Consider the following 7,195-nt stretch of genomic DNA (forward strand, 5'->3'; position numbering starts at 1 on the left):
TATTGACAGGCTGTAAAACACTCCCTCTAGATCTTAATCAACGGTGTATATAGAAAAACACAGAAAAGGTTTATGTGTGAGAGGGTGATGGAAAAGAAACCCAAATGGAAAGGGCACGCATTTACCAGCTCAGATCAGAAATGTGCTGTGGGCAAGAAAGTTAAAAAATAGAGAGGAAAGGAAGGGACAAAGTTGTGTCTCCTTGCAACATCTCATTTTATCAGCTGTATCTATTGTAGTTAAAAGCCATTTACCCTACTGCATTTAGAGAGAAACACCCTTATCTTTTGGCTAATAATCCCCTCTACGTAATCCTCTTTTCCAAACGGAGAAACTTGATGGCATGAGAGGAAAAAAGAGATGAGAATGAATTGGTTTTGTTTCCAAAAGTGGAATATACTAATGAGATAGAGCTAAGGTCACTGATGGCAGAGAGGACTGACTTGGCAGGGATGCAGAAGCAAAAAATATAGCACATGCTTCTTAGCAGACAATCTTTGTGTGGGTGCATGTCAGAACGTGCATGCGTATGCAACGCAGAGATGTAGCTCTGTGTTAGAGGATTTTTCCCATGGGACTTCCCTATTTTTGGTAGGTATTTCCTTGTGACCTTTTAGCAGGAGAGAAAGAAAAAGCCTCTAGACAAGGAGATGAAAACACTTGACAAGATCCTGGCTAGAGAAAGGCTGCCTGATTACAGATTCAATATGACTTGGCTGCATCCTGTGTAGAAAACTAATAACAATGAAACATCACAGCACAGAAAGAGGAACCCTACAAAAACATTGTAGTTCTGCTGTATGCCTTCTAGCAGGATGCTCAACAATACCTTCTGCTGATAGACTAGTCACTGTGCCCTCATTGTGCACACAGTAAAATGAAGGGTGATGTAGTGAACTGTAAAATACCATTTCTTGCATTTGCTGTGTGTCTCTCTTGCTCAGCTTCCCAGCCTCTCCTAACAACCTACCCCCCGTTGGGATTTTTCCAAGTTATTCTGTGAGACCTATCTGACCGTCTACCCAGGTTTCTTGCTTGGAGACATCACTGGTCAGCCCAGTACTCTTGTCTTATCAATCCCTCATGCAGATTCACTCTCCTAAGCCCTGTAACCTGGGGTGAAATGCCGTAACGCAAACCTCTCTGGTTCTTGTTTCAAGATCATGCTCATTTCAGATGAAGTGAAATGGGTTTTTCAAGTTCTTACACTTCCCACAAATAAACTGGGATCCAAAAGCCTGTTTGGAACTGGGACTGGGTTACGTGTGCAGTAGTGAAACCACATTTCTAAAAAACCTGACCCCAAGGGTTAAGTTGTGTTCAACTTAATTAACTGAAGTTGGCTTTTGGAATGTCAGCGGATAATGTGCCAGGAAAGTCTTTGCACTGAGAGTGTCATTAATAGATTATATACATAAGAGGCATGATTTTTAAGCTTCAGGTCAAAAAGCTGCCTTTTCATTTTTCTTGGAACTTTTCAACTATTTTATCCATGGTGCAAGTGATAACACTTTATTTCATAATAAATATTCTGAAGGAATTTCAAATACTGACAAATATGAATTACATTTATGCATACTTCACAGTTATAGTTTCACTGTATGTGATACCATGACCCAAGTATGTTTATAAATTTTTCTTGAGAAATCTCTCTATAGCAGCACATGATGTAGTCAATGAAGAGTGAACCTCTAAAGTTTCAGGTTAGATAAACAATGTCCAAGGTTGGTTTTTTTTTTTTTAAAAAAAAATAACCTTTGGCTCTGCAAAAATTGCTTGGAAGTCTTTCAATATGAAGTCCTTTATAAGGTTATTTGTGCTTCCTGCCTTTGGTAGACTGGGAATATCACCAAAATGATCACTTGACATTTCATTCAATAGAACTGGAAGGCACTGCAAATAATAATTCAATTCATTCTCTTCAACAAAACCAAGATCACTCATCTAAATCATGTTATTTCATAACTTCCACTTCTATGGAAATCTAAGGCATGCATTTTCTTAGCCCTACTCTAGTTAACCTCTTTAAGAGCAACCTAGGAAAAATATAGATAAACTGATAGATAAACCTAGGAAAAATTTAGATAAAGTTGGGAGAGAACATCAAGATGGAACTGGACATAATGACCGGATCAATGATATAGGACAGCCTGGATATCCTCACGTGCTATATGCTAGCAAACAATATGTCCTTTATATAGGACCAATACACAGCCACACATCTGGAGGGAAAATAAAGCAGATCGCATAATCTTATATTCATTCTAATTGTTACGAAATGTTATCTGAAGATCTGGTAATTTAAATATTCTGTAATTAAAATAAACTATGAGCTAACATGTCAAATAGTAACTGGTTCCAAACAAAATTCTATACAAAGACTCGCACGTGAAATAAGCTTGATGTACACCAGCTGTCTTTCATCGCTAGTAATGTCCTAATTTCAAATCCAAATTTACCTCTGCCACGCATATACCTGCTATTAAATCACATACATTTGCAAATTGTTTAACCAGAAATATTTTATGTAAATGAGGTGACAGAAAATAGTACAGATGAGGGAAAACTGAATCTCAGAACATTTCGTGCTTCCTGCTCTGTGCTCTGCCATGAGGCATTATATTTTTATTTGTTAAGTTGAGATGTATGATTTGATACTCAGCCTAGTGCCATAATTCCCACATCACAAGGTCACCACACAACTTGCTGTGACCTCCTAATTCCACCTAAAAGTCAGCCAGGCCTTCAAAGCACATAACTAGTGCAGATCTTTTGGAATTGCTTTGGCAGAGTCACATAAGACAGCTTGCCTAGTGCTTTTCTTTACCATGAGCAGCTGCGTACAGTGAGATTAGCTTCAAGTTTTCATAATCATCATGTTCACATAAACAAGGGAAAATTCCAAACCATTACTTTTTGCTTAATGTATATCTTTCCCTGCAGGAAAAGTACACTTTTATCTTGACGTAACTCAAGCCGTATAAAACATTCCTTTCCATAGGCTCAAGAAAGGCATACATTTTGTTCACAGGATATTATTCAACAACCACAAAGCATACAATTTCTGGATGTCTTAAAAAATAGAAAGTTAATAGTAGCAAGCTTTGGATTGAGAAGCTATCTTTGTAATCATTTACTGGCTCACTAAAATGTTAAGGGTCCTTGGGTTAGTCTTGAGCCTTTAAAGTTTGGCAGAATAGAACCTCCAGAAGATTTACTACAGCTTAATTATTGACCTGACATAATACTTAGGTTATGTAGCCCATGATGATGGCTTGTTTGGTTTAATTAATTACTGAATAAGCATTTTATTTTTGTACCTTTGAAGATTTCCTGCAGTTAATGTGCCTTGGTTAATTTTCATAGCATTGGACAGAAGTCTGTATGTCTTGCTCAGTGAATTTATTATAGGCAAAACCTGCAAAAAGGGGAAAACACATTAATACTTATAGCTGCTAGGAATCACACATTTTAGTTGCAACACAAGCGCTGTTCATACTGGATTTAGAATTTGTTTGCAAAACTAAACTTATTCATTCCTATTTACTTTGCTGAATCACCCTGCAGATCCGAGTTTATCCATGTCTAATTACCTTGCTTACAAGTCAGCAAGGTGCCATAGTAAAAATAATTAAAACATTAGAGAGCATACATTTATTAAGATCCTGACTTCCTTGTGTTTTGTTCATTATTAAAGTACCTATCAATGTGTACCTGCTTTTTCAGTGCCCTAATACAACCAAGAAAACTTATGGCAGATGTTTTTCTACATAAGAAAGAGAAAAAAAAAGAAAAAAAAAAAAGAAAGCAGAATTATTTAATCATTTCTACTATTCTGAAATAACTGTACAGAAATTATAAGCTATATTTTATTTACCTGTCAAAATCAAATGAAAGTGCCTTCCCTTTCTATTCCCTGTGGGAAAGCTCTATCAAATTTAATAGAACTGTATCTCTTCAGGTTAAGCATAGCCTTACTGTTTGGCTAACAATTTTTTTACATCTCCAGCCTCAGATTCTAATGGATCATTCAAATAGCTAGATGCCCACCAGTAAGTTCTGTGAATTGGCAGGATATTTTCCCAGTATATTTGTAATATTTTAACAGGTTTTTCAGTTTTGGAGATACTTGTCTCGGATTTCATAATTTTTCATTCATTTATTTGTTCTTTTCTAAAATGAATGAATATTAAAATAATGTATAAATTAGCACAAATGAGTACATTGTGTCTTTAGGCAACTGAAATGTAACTACTGGTATCTACCATATTAATCTAAATTCCTCACTCGTCTTCTTCCTTTGACAAGAACCAATCAGTTCATATCTACTTTCTCCTCTTCTGACCTGAGCAACTACTAAGACGCAGGATCTCATAGGTGATTCCAGTCAGGAGAAAGTTTCACTGATGGAAAAAGAGCTCTGTTTCATTTATTTTCATGACCACAGGAAATAATCTGTTGGCATGAGCTGTAGTTTCACATTCCCTTAACCTCAACTAGTCACAAGCTTCTAACAGAAGAGACATCACCTTCCCCTCCCGTCCTGGCAGCACGTCTCTCCAGCATGTGCCAGCACGCAGGCTCCTGGGGTTGAAGGGAGCCAGGTGAAAGAACTAATCTGACCAAGTATTAATCCTGCCAGCCAAAAGCATTCCAGCAAACCAGCAAGTGGATTCATTTTCAGATGGGTCAGCTCTGTCATCTGGCTCCCTGTGTTGTCGCACGGCTGCCATTGCTGTCACAAGGAAGGAGCAGAACTGGGGGCCACCACCCCAGCAGTCAGCACGAACATCATGAAACACTTGCCTTGACACAGGGGCACTAAAACCACCAGACCTAAGCCAGCCCATCCATCGAAAAGACCTCTCTCTAGGCTTTAGTTTCTCCTGTTGTGAAGTCTCTTTCTCTGTCAGTCTGTCTGCTCCTCTTCTGCAGGATCTCCTTCCATCTGGCGCACTGCCCTTCTGGAAGGGCTAGCCAAAGTCTGGCTGCCTAATGCTTGTGCACTCTTGAACGGCTCTGGGGTTTGACTTTGGTTTTGGAACAAGCATGCTTTACTGTTTCTCAGAGCAGTTTTATAAGGGCAGTGTCAAGGAAGTCTATCTGTTTTGAGGATAACGAACGCAGTTAGATTCTTCGTTTGAGAACTTCTGAAAGGTCAAACCCAACCTTATTAGGAAAACTCTGGTGACTTGCACAGACACCAGCAATGGGAACAATGAACACATATGGGGAGCATTATTTCATGCACAGCTGGGTACCTGGGGCCAAAAAAGAATAAAAAAGAAATCCCAGAAAAAACTGAGGCATTTATAGCTTCCAGGGAATGGAGTGTGAAGGAAAAAAAAAGAAAAGAAAGAATGAACCCACCCTTCAACAAACTCAAAATGGAGATAGTGTAAATCAAGGAAACTGAAATACATACACCCCTAATATGCTGCTATAAAATGAATTGTAACCTTCGCTTCTCTAATGCAGGACAGATTAATACAGCGGCATATACAGTGCCTGGCAGTGGACTCATTGTCTCAGTTTTTCAGAAAGAACGGTGAATTTTAAATTACCTGCTTTTAGGCGGCCAAGGCTGTGAAGGTCTGGATAAGTTTAAATAAAAAGCTGCCAGTGTTTGGGAACTTAACAAATTACCTCATAGTTATTATTATGCTATACATAAGTACTTGCAATATTACAGTCCTCTAAATCTTACCTTTTTCTTCTGCAGGAAAGAAATACTGTCATTATGTTTTGACTCTTCCTCAGTTCAGTCTTTTTTTTCTGTAATAAATAAACCAATAGAAAGTTATAACAATTTCTAAGCAATAAATTTAACAATATTAAAAAAAACCCCAACAAACAAATCACTTGTATTTATCTATACGTTATTTCTAGGAATATATCCCAGCACAATAAGAAAGATATTGCATAAAGTAACGGGTTTTTGAGCTGTCCCATAGGCCTCACTGGGACCATTGCCTCTAATTTCAGCAGGGAATGGTTACAGCAAAGTACATTATTACTGCAGTTCCCTTCATTTATCAACAATTCTCTGTCTTCTTTAATTCTTTTCCTGAGAAGGTTATACTGATAGTGCACAGTATCTACAGAGGGCAGCAGCTCTCTAAAGCTGCTTTTGCAGGTGCAAAGCAGAAATCCAGCAAGACTTATTTAAATTCCAGCCAGTAAGTTCAGTTAAGCCTGTTTCCTAATAAATCAGGAACCAAACCAATGTGCTGTTAGGTTTTCAAGTTGGTAGTGGCTGTGAAAACCAATAGGTCCTCTGGGATTTCACCTTGAAAATTTAAGCCCGGAATCTAGATTGAACTCTTTTACTGTAAAAGAAAAATACACAGGTATGAAATAATTGGAGATGTGAAAAATAATGTTATTATTGTATTACCTAATATGGGGGTTTGGCTCTCTTTCTTTGAGAGATTGGTCTCTCCAGCTTTTAATAATGTATTTTTTGTTGTTTGCTTTCCAATTTTTTAGCAGCGCTGTAATAGCTAGGATAATCAGACTGAACAGTTTCTTTGTGATTCTCGCTAGCTACCAGTGAACATTTGTGCTCACCATTAATGTCATATAAAGTTATGGGCAACTAATGAAGACTTGTCTTTCTCTGTGGATACCCTCAGCACTCTTGGGTATGCATAATGCTTGGGCCAAGAGGCCGGGAATTAAAAAAAGCACTCTCACAATCAATCACACTCAACACAACTTATCTGTCCCAATAGCCACATAAGCCCTCCTTTGACCACATCATATGAGCCAGCAACGCCCTGCTGACCTTCTGGGTGCAATAACTCCTAGGTGACCAGTGCTCGGGATGGGTGAGTGCACCAGGCCCCTTCCCACAGGAGCTGGTTGAATGCACAGTAGTGCTACAGCAATTTTTTCCCCCAGAAAAGCCTGTGATATAATGAAAGGCTAAGAAGTCACAGCTAACGTGTTTTTTCCACTTACTGTATTAGCTAGACCAACTCTCAAGCACATGATGCAATGAAAGATTAACCACCAGCCGCAGTACGAGAGGATGTGAAGGAGGGATAGGCATGCAAACACTCGAAGACGATTAGTCATATTATTCCCTCAATTTTGAAACATAAATGAAGTCTTACTATGTTTTATTACAGTTACATGTTGCAGTTACGTGAAGGGGTGGGCTCTGATGCACAAGGCCAGATTTTTAGCCTCA

The 7,195-nt window shown here is 38.4% G+C and overlaps 1 protein-coding gene across 1 annotated transcript in view; it reads right to left on the reverse strand.

Annotated features, from left to right (window-relative positions):
* The window catches only part of SULF1 (sulfatase 1), a 123,671-nt gene that overhangs the window by 97,392 nt on the left and 19,084 nt on the right, over window positions 1-7,195 (reverse strand). Inside the window, exons 3-4 of the mRNA XM_009886215.1 lie at window positions 5,708-5,777; window positions 3,321-3,418 (exon numbers count right to left, since the gene is read on the reverse strand). The gene's annotated coding sequence lies outside the window, so the exon portion shown is untranslated. The remainder of the gene's footprint in view (window positions 1-3,320; window positions 3,419-5,707; window positions 5,778-7,195) is intronic.

The sequence above is a fragment of the Charadrius vociferus genome, unplaced genomic scaffold, assembly GCF_000708025.1.
Source record: "Charadrius vociferus isolate BGI_N301 unplaced genomic scaffold, ASM70802v2 scaffold885, whole genome shotgun sequence".
NCBI lineage: Eukaryota > Metazoa > Chordata > Aves > Charadriiformes > Charadriidae > Charadrius > Charadrius vociferus.